We start from the raw sequence: 9,567 nt of genomic DNA, 5'->3' as shown, positions 1-9,567 counted from the left end.
TTGAGCGATGTGCAACTGGAACATCCTCATCTTCAGCACTGTCATGGCTTTCATGTTCTTCCTCATCCCCATCATCAACATCCTCAATCTCTTCTCCACGAGCTCTAGCCTCTTCGAATCTTCTTTGCCTAGGATAGATCACATACCATCGGGATCCCTTTTTAGCCCCATTGTGTCTAGATTGAAAGCATCAAGGATATCTCTTGGGCCTAGTTTGGCTAATTCACTTTTGTCAAGTGGAATTTTGTTAGCCATAAAAATGTGAGTGAGAACCATGGCATAGTGGAGTGGAGTGTTTTTCTTTTTCTTGCATGCCAACATGTGATGAAAGATAATGTAGGCCAAGTCAAAATCTTTTCCATTTAAGACACACCAAATCAGAAAGATTTCCATGCGAGAGACTTTTGAGCGACTGCCGGTTTTAGGAAGAATGGAGTATGCAATAATTTTGTGGATCAATCGAGCTTCCATAGTCAATTGTTTGGATTTGACTTCTTTGATATTGGTAGTGCGGGAATCATAACTCATTTGGCGAATGGCTGCTAGTTTGTCAAAATCTTTCCCAGTGAACCATTTTTGAGGAGAGTAGAATTGAATACCATCATCCATAAAATGAAAGATTTTGGAAATGCTTCTAACATCAAGATCGAATTCCACTCCAGCCACATAGCATTGTAACTTCTCTACACCAGGCACTTTCTCAAGGTGGGTGTAGAATAACTGAACAAGTCTTGGATAATACTTGTTTTTCATCCCAACAAATGACCCAAGGCCAATAGCATTAAAGAGTTTGTAGGTGTTGAGGTTGAGGTCATCACAAATTGTGTGTGACAGAACCTTTCCTTTGGCCACTTTCCTATGAAGAAATTCTTTCTCATATAGCCTGTTGTGAGTAGGAGTTCTATATAACTTTGTGGCAGAAATTTGAATTGGACTTGGAGGAGGAGTTTGTTCATTTGGGATAGAGTCATGAGATTGAGTGATCCTAGTTTTGCCACGAGAAGGATTCCTTCTACGGGAGGATGATGCCATGGAAACTTAGTAGGGACCTAAACAAGTCACAATTTAAACACTAAACTTATATTAATTTTGAAAGATATGGAGGCATTTTCAAAAGACTTTGAACAAAAATTTTTCATATCTAGACAATTTGGAGAACAAAACAATAAAATAAACTATGTTTGAAAACCCAAAAAAAATTGTGAGCAACAATGTGATTGTCGTTGGATTTTGAAAAATGAATTTTGAAATGTAGACTTAAAATGGAATTTTAATGGAATAAAATTAAAAAGAAATGAATTCACAAAGCAACCACCAAAAAAAATTTGCTGAAAGTATTAATTTTCTAGGGTTTGATAGAAAATTAAGTCTTGAGAAATGTTGAATCAATTATGACAATTCATGTGGAATTGGTAAAATATTATGGAAATGTAAACCCAAGAGGGAAATTCGACATAATCCACAAGAAAATGCTTAGATTCATGAAGCAAGACCAAAATTTTGGATCAAATTATGACATTTCTAGGGTTTGAACATGTAATGTAAAGGAGATTAAACCAAAATTTTGTTCAAAATTGAAAGGAATTCATGCAACAAAATTCAATTTAAGATGAGTTTAAAGCAATTCATGGAGTATTACATCGAAGCATGGATCAATACATATATATGATAGACGAAATAATGAAGAAAGGAGAACAAATGAGGTTGAAGTTTTTACCTGAGATGAGGAAATTCTTGCACAACAATGAGAGGAGAATGAATTAGGATGCAGAATAAAGGTCACTTGATATTATATGATGGATGAAATCATTTTGAGACCTTAAAATTTAAAGCACTCATACTCATGGTGAAGGAGCTCTCACGGTTTATACTCTCTGGAATTGGTGAATATAATGCCTAAAATGCTACTGCCGAGAGGATTTAAGAGAGACATACCTGATTGGAGCCGGCTCATGGGAAATTGGAGCCGGCTCATGGGAAATTGGAGCCGGCTCAAGAGCTTTTTGGAGCCGGCTCTTGATTTTTGGAGCTGGCTCTTTGAGCTTTTTGGAGCCGGCTCTTGATGAGTTTTGAGAGATCCCGAGAGTTTGGACATGGATGCAGGTTTTGGGGAGCCGGCTCATGAAATTTTGTGATCCGGCTCTAGAGATACCGAGAGTTAGAATTTGTGATTTTCTTGGATGCAGGTTGGAGAGGCGGCTCTTGAATGAGATGATCCGGCTCTTGTTTTCTATAGAGGCGGCTCTTATTTAGATTGGAGCCGGCTCTGCTGCTGCTACTTCACTGCATGACATTCTGCTCTGTGATCATTCCAATTTCTCTTCTGAGTAGACAGAATCTCTCCTCTTGGAGTGGTTTTGTGAAGATGTCAGCTAATTGCTTTTCAGTAGTCACAAAAATAAGATCAATATCACCCTTAGAAACATGATCCCTAAGAAAATGGTATCTAATTTCTATATGCTTTGTTCTTGAATGCTGAATAGGATTTTTAGAGATGCATATTGCACTTGTATTATCACACATAATAGGAATGTGATCAAAATAGAGTCCAAAGTCTTCTAGTTGTTGTTTAATGTAAAGTGTTTAAGCGCAACAACTACCGGCTGCAATATACTCGGCTTCCGCCGTTGATAGAGCTATGGAATTTTGTTTCTTGCAAGACCAAGATACTAATGATTGTCCAATGAAGTGACAAGTCCCGCTAGTACTTTTTCTATCAACTTTGCATCCACCAAAATCAGCGTCCGAGTAACCAACAAGGTCAAAAGATGTATGTCTAGGATACCAAAGTCCCAAGAATGTGGTATAGCTCAAATAGCGAAAGATTCGTTTAACGGCACATAAATGAGATTCTTTAGGACAGGATTGAAAACGAGCACATAAACATACACTAAACATGATATCCGGTCTACTTGCGGTTAGATATAAGAGACTACCAATCATACCTCTGTATTTTTTAATATCTACATCAGTGCCTTTTTCATCTTTATCAAGTTTCAAAGATGAGCTCATTGGAGTATGGGCATGTTTGACTTCCTCCAAGCCAAATTTCTTTAGCAAATCTTTAACATACTTAGATTGGCAAACAAAAATGCCATCAAGTGTTTGTTTGATTTGCAATCCTAGGAAAAAAAGTAAGTTCACCCATCATGCTATTTCGAATTCATTCTGCATACTAGAAGCAAACTTTTCACATATCACACTATTGGTTGATCCAAAGATAATATCATCAACGTAAATTTGAATGACCAATAAGTTGTTATCGATGGCTTTAGTGAAAAGAGTATTATCAATTTTACCTCTAATAAAACCATTAACAAGTAGAAAACCACTTAGTCTTTCATACCAAGCTCTTGGAGCTTGTTTCAAACCATACAAGGCTTTTGATAATTTGAAAACATAGTTTGGGTAATTATAGCTTTCAAAGCCCGGTGGTTGATCAACATATACTTCTTCTTCAATGATACCATTTAAGAAAGCACTTTTTACATCCATTTGATATAACTTGAAGTTCTTATGGGATGCAAAAGCAAGGAGCATTCTTATAGCTTCAAGTCTAGCTACGGGGGCAAAGGATTCCTCATAATCAATTCCTTCTTCTTGATTATATCCTTGAGCAACAAGCCTTGCCTTGTTTCTTACTATGATTCCCGATTCATCCTTTTTGTTCCTAAATACCCATTTTGTGCCAATGATAGTTTTGTCTTTAGGCCTTGGAACCAAAAGCCAAACTTTATTTCTTTCGAATTGGTTAAGTTCTTCTTGCATGGCCAAAAGCCAAGATTCATCATTTTCGGCTTCATGAATATTTTTTGGTTCAAGTTGGGAAACAAAAGCTACATAATTGCAAATATTACTCATTTGAGATCTAGTTCTTACACCTTTAGATGGATCACCGATAATTTGATTTATTGGATGATTAAGCACTTGCTTCCAAGCCTTAGGAGGAGTGTCTTCATGAGAGTGACTTTCTTTTGGAACATCTTTGGAGAGATCTTTATAAGAAGGACCATTTAAATAAAGATTTTCAACATTCTTTTCAATCTCAACCACATCTTCATTTTCATCCAATGAGCATCTAAGAGGGGATAATGGTGATTCATCAAATACAACATGTATTGATTCCACAACCACTCGTGTTCTTTTGTTAAACACTCTAAATGCTTTGCTACGAGAAGAGTATCCTAGGAAAATACCTTCATCTGATTTAGGTTCAAATTTTCCTAGATTATCTTTGTCATTTAACACGAAGCATTTACACCCAAAGACTTTAAAGTATCCAATATTTGGTTTCCTTTTGTTCCAAAGATCATAAGGAGTCTTATTAAGGAGTTTTCTAATGATGACTCTATTTATGACATAGCATGAGGTACTAACAGCTTCGGCCCATAGAGATCTAGGAGAATTATGTTCATTTAACATAGTCCTAGCCATTTCTTGGAGAGACCTATTTTTCCTTTCAACAACTCCATTTTGTTGAGGAGTTCTAGGAGCCGAAAGATTATGATTGTATCCATTTTCATCACAAAATCTTTCCACATCTTGGTTGTCGAACTCTCTACCTCTATCACTTCTAATGGACTTGATCTTACATTCTTTTTCGTTTTCGACTCTCTTACAAAATTTAGTAAAGATTGTATGAACCTCATTTTTATGTGTAAGGAAAAATACCCAAGTGAATCTAGAGAAGTCATCCACAATAACAAATGCATAGAGTTTTCCGCCAAGACTAGCAATTCTCTCCGGACCGAATAAGTCCATATGAATTAACTCTAGTGGTCTTGAAGTTGTTATATCCTTTTTCCTTTTAAATGATGACTTGATTTGCTTGCCTATTTGACATGCGCTACAAGTTTTATCTTTAGAAAAATTAGTCTTTGGGAGGCCTTTTACCAATTCATTCTTAGATAGTTTTGAAATCAAATCCATACTAGCATGACCTAACCTTCTATGCCACAACCAACTATCCTCATTTGAGGATACAAGACACTTGACATCTTGATCGTGTAGTTCACATAAAAGCAAAGAATATACAGTACCATTTCTTAGAGCATGGAAAACTTCAACATTATCCTTTTTGACAATGCATTTGTCCGATTTAAACAAGACATGATATCCTCTATCACATAATTGGCTAATACTAAATAGGTTCTGTTTTAAGCCTTTAACAAGTAACACATCATCAATAGATAAGGAGGAGGAGATACCAATAGTTCCAATACCAATGACCTTGCCTTTTGAGTTGTCACCGAATGTGACGCTTCCTCCTTTATGAGGTTTGATGGAGTGAAATTTTGATTGATCTCCCGTCATATGCCTTGAACATCCGCTATCAAGAAACCATTTGTCCTTGGATAAATATGGAGACTTCAAGCAAACCTACAAAAGGAATTTGAATAATCTTCTTTTGGTACCCACATTCTCTTGGGTCCATGAGAGTTAGGAAGAGGTGTATAAGTCCCTTTAATAACCCAAACTTCTTTTGTCCTACATGGCCTAATAGGACAATGATTGATCTTATGTCCTATTTTTTTACAATAATTACATTGTGGACTACAAGAGGAATTTTTAACAAAGTAATTGTTCAAAGGTTCTCTCTTTTTCAATAAACAAGAGTCTTTGTTGTGAGGATCAAATCCAAGTCCATCCTTGGCATAAGCATTTCTTTGCTTTCCAAGTATGAGACCCAAATTTTCTCTACCTTTTGTGAATTTTGCTAAAGTCTCAATTTGATCTTCAATCATAATTTTTAATGATTTATTTTCAGAAATTAAATCTATTGAAACCGATTATTTAGCTAATTCTTTTTCCTTTTTCAAAGCTTCATTTTCAAGTTGAAATTTTTCAAGGTTTTGAGAGATGATATTCTTTTCCCTTTTTAGAGTAGCACATTTTTGAACCATTTTGCCTAATTCATCATGCAATTCTCTAAAGGCATCTAGCAAGTAATTGTGTGCATCAACCAATTCATCATAAGTAGTTTCCAAATTAAATGAGTCATGATTAGAAATTACCTCATCGTCATCGGCCATGAGGCAAAGATTAACCAATTCATTGAGTTCATCGTCACTTTCGGATCCATTTGAATCATCATCCTCCCATGTAGCTTGCATGGCCTTTCCTTTCTTTTTCCTTTCCTTTTCATTTTTATAGGCATAGCAATCGGATTTGAAATGCCCCGGTTTTCCACAATGGAAGCAAGTAGGTGCTTCTCTTTTTCCTTGCTCACTAGATGACCCATTTCTTTTGAAGTTGTTGCTCTTTTGGAACTTCTTCATTTGAAGGATTCTTCTCACGGTTTTGGTAATGAGAGCAACTTCTTCTTCTTCTTCATCATGAGGAGACTTATCAATTGCAACTTCTTTGGTAGTAGCTTGTACAGCTATATCCTTCTTTTGAGTTTCTTCATCTCTATCATTCATTTCTAGCTCGTAAGCCATTAATGAACCAATGAGTTCGTTAATGGGAAGTGTGTTAAGATCTTTGGCTTCTTGGATGGCGGTCTTCTTTGCTTCCCAATTCTTTGGCAAAGATCTAAGGATTTTTCTTACATTGTCGGATGATGTATATTTTCTTCCAAGAGCTTTCAAAGGATTAACAATGTTAGTAAAATGAGAGTACATTTCACTAATAGTTTCTTTGTTATTCATGGTAAAAAGTTCATATTTATGGACAAGCATATTCATTTTGGATTCCTTAACATGACTAGTACCTATATAGGTAACTTCAAGTTTATCCCAAATTTCTTTAGCCGTTTCGCAATCCGAAATTCTATTGAATTCGTCTTTGCTTAAGGCACAATAGAGATTAGTGATAGCCTTGACATTACATTGTATAAGCCTACGGTCATTGAGGGTCCATTCAATATCGGGTGTTGGAACATTTTCACCCTCTACTATCTTGGTTGGAACATGGTCTCCTTTTTCTATGGCTTTCCAAACATCTACATCTATGCCTCTTAAGAATGCTCTCATTTTGATTTTCCAATAGTTGTAGTCACTTCCATCAAACCAAGGGGGTCTATTGTTAGATTGACCTTCTTGATGAAAATTTGTATTGGCCATGATCGTTCTCTAAGATGATTAATCTTTTTCTAGAGATTAGGCTCTGATACCAATTGTTAACCACTAATTGACTCTAGAGGGGGGGTGAATAGAGTCAATGGCCAATTTTCGCAATTTATGAAATTTGTTTTACAACAACTATTATGCAATGATTAATTGAAAAATTCAAGCAATATAAAGCACAAGTATAAAAGAGATAGAGATAGGAAGATGCAAACAATGAACTCGGTGATTTAGCGAGGTTCGAAAACTCCTACTCCTCGGCTCAAGATCCCCCTTGAGACTTCCCAAATTCACTAGAGCTTCTCCTTAATGGTGGAGAGCAAACCTTCAAATTTGAAGCAAGACCTTGCTTCTTTTCCTTGCTAGGAGAACACCCTTCTCCTAGGCTTCTTTTGGGTCACACCAACCCTTACAAGATTGTAGCAAAGTTTGTAAATGAAATACAAGAATCTCTCTCAATAGATATACAAGTGTAAGCTCACAACTAGAGAATATCAGAATATTAATGAAGCTCAAGTTCTAGGATGAAAGAATGTAGTGATGGTTGAAAGTGAAAGCTCAGAGAAGAATTTAAATGGCTTATTGAATGCTCTTGAATGCTCTCTTGAATGTATTATTCAGTGGTGTATCTACTTCAGCAAATGAGCCTTCCTTATATAGATAACCGTAGCTTAATATGTCTGTTAGAAGTAGTTGGAAGACTTAAATGTAGAAAAGTGCCGTTGTAGATTCAAATAACTTAGAAGAGCCGGCTCTACAAAAAATTGGAGAAGGCTCCAATAAATGGGAGGCGGCTCCAATTCACAAAATGCATTCTATGACACACAATTTGGCTACTGGAGTGCAAAGAGCAGGCTCCTACATTTGGGAGGCGGCTCCAATCCTTGTGTAAGACTAAGAATGAAACACATCTTGTTCTGTGCACTTCCTATTATGAGAGCATGCATAAGTAAAGTTCATGGAAAGATTTTAGGCCTTCTAAAAACTGATTTTTAGAGAACATATGCATGAACCTAAAAACTTGAGCTTTAGAAGATATTCAAATATGCTTTAACATTTAAATCTAAAGCTCTCACCATCCTATCTACCCTTTTCTCCATTCCCTGACCATGATCTTTTGAGCTTGATGAAGACTTGCTTTCTTCCTTGAAATTGTTTGATTGATCTTTGAAGTTTGAGTCTTTCTTTGATATCTTGCAATCTTTGAGGCTTCATTGAGTCCATAGCTTGAGTACTTGAATGCTTGAAATGGCTCATCTAGCTCATTATATAAGATATGAACTATATATAACTCAATGAAAATATTAGTACATAAACATCATTAATGGTTTGTAATCATCAAAAATAAGCTTGACCTTTAGATAAAAATCCTTAGGCTAACACCTCCATATGTCACCGTCCCATACCGGTATATACCATTCATATGATCCGTAAATGATGCATTAACTCAATCAGTACACCAAATACAATCCACATAAATCCATGTAGCTGATAAAACAAAATTGGAACAGTTTATCAACTAAATATCCATGAAATTGACAAGACAAAACTTAATCGTTCGTCAACTTAAAATCCAGAAACCATTCATATAATTGACAAAAAATATGCAATTAATTCTTCAATTAAGTCCAGGTTAACTCCCATGTAAATTACAAAACCTATGTTTTAGTTTAGCAATTTAAGTCCAAAACCATCGTCCAGTTGAAAACAATCATCCAATTAATTGCAGAAAAGTGTATCTAATAATTTAACAATTTAAAGCAAACCTTTTACTCATGTAATTGCAGGAAAATTAATGTTTCAACAATATAAAAATCCAAAGCATGCACAGGTCCAATCTGTTAATTAAAAAACTCTACTGTGCATCTAAAACAAAAATTAGAAACATGTTATAATTCATTAAATTGCCATATTAGAACAAGCAAGTAATTTCCTTTTTCTTAATCTACGTAATTGCAGAACAGATTTATTAATTCAGCAATTATATTCCCGAGTGTGCACATATCAAATTTATTAAGTAAATGACCCTAACGTGCATTTAAAACAAGATTAACATCATGTTATAATTACTTAAGTCGCCAATTTAAAAATTGAACAACTACTTCCCTTCCAATCGTTAACAGTATGTGAATTGTCAAAATTTCACACTGATCATTCCCTTCATATAATAGGCTAACTTATGTAATTAGAGAGCTTAAAATCTCTTGAAATTACTTTTAAAATTGTTAGTTCACTCCCTGAAACAATTTAGAACTCCAAACATAGCCCAAACAGTTCCCGGATAGCTCCAGATTGCAACCAAACGTAACCTAACCAAAGAGCCTTCTCCTAAAAATCATAGAGGAGGCTCTTTACAACATGGAGCCTGCTCTATAAAAACTTAGAGCCTGCTCTAGAAACTTAGAGCCTGCTCCATAAAAACTTAGAGCCTGTTCTTGAAACTTAGAGCCTGCTCTTAAAGGCTTAGAGCCTCCTCTGTCCAGTTTTGCTCCGTTTCGCC

This window comes from Cornus florida, unplaced genomic scaffold (genome assembly GCF_030987335.1).
Source record: "Cornus florida cultivar Cherokee Brave unplaced genomic scaffold, ASM3098733v1 CherokeeBrave_3.0.0_Hap2_Chr01, whole genome shotgun sequence".
NCBI lineage: Eukaryota > Viridiplantae > Streptophyta > Magnoliopsida > Cornales > Cornaceae > Cornus > Cornus florida.
The sequence above is the reverse complement of the archived record's forward strand: the minus strand, read 5'-3'. Positions refer to the sequence as shown.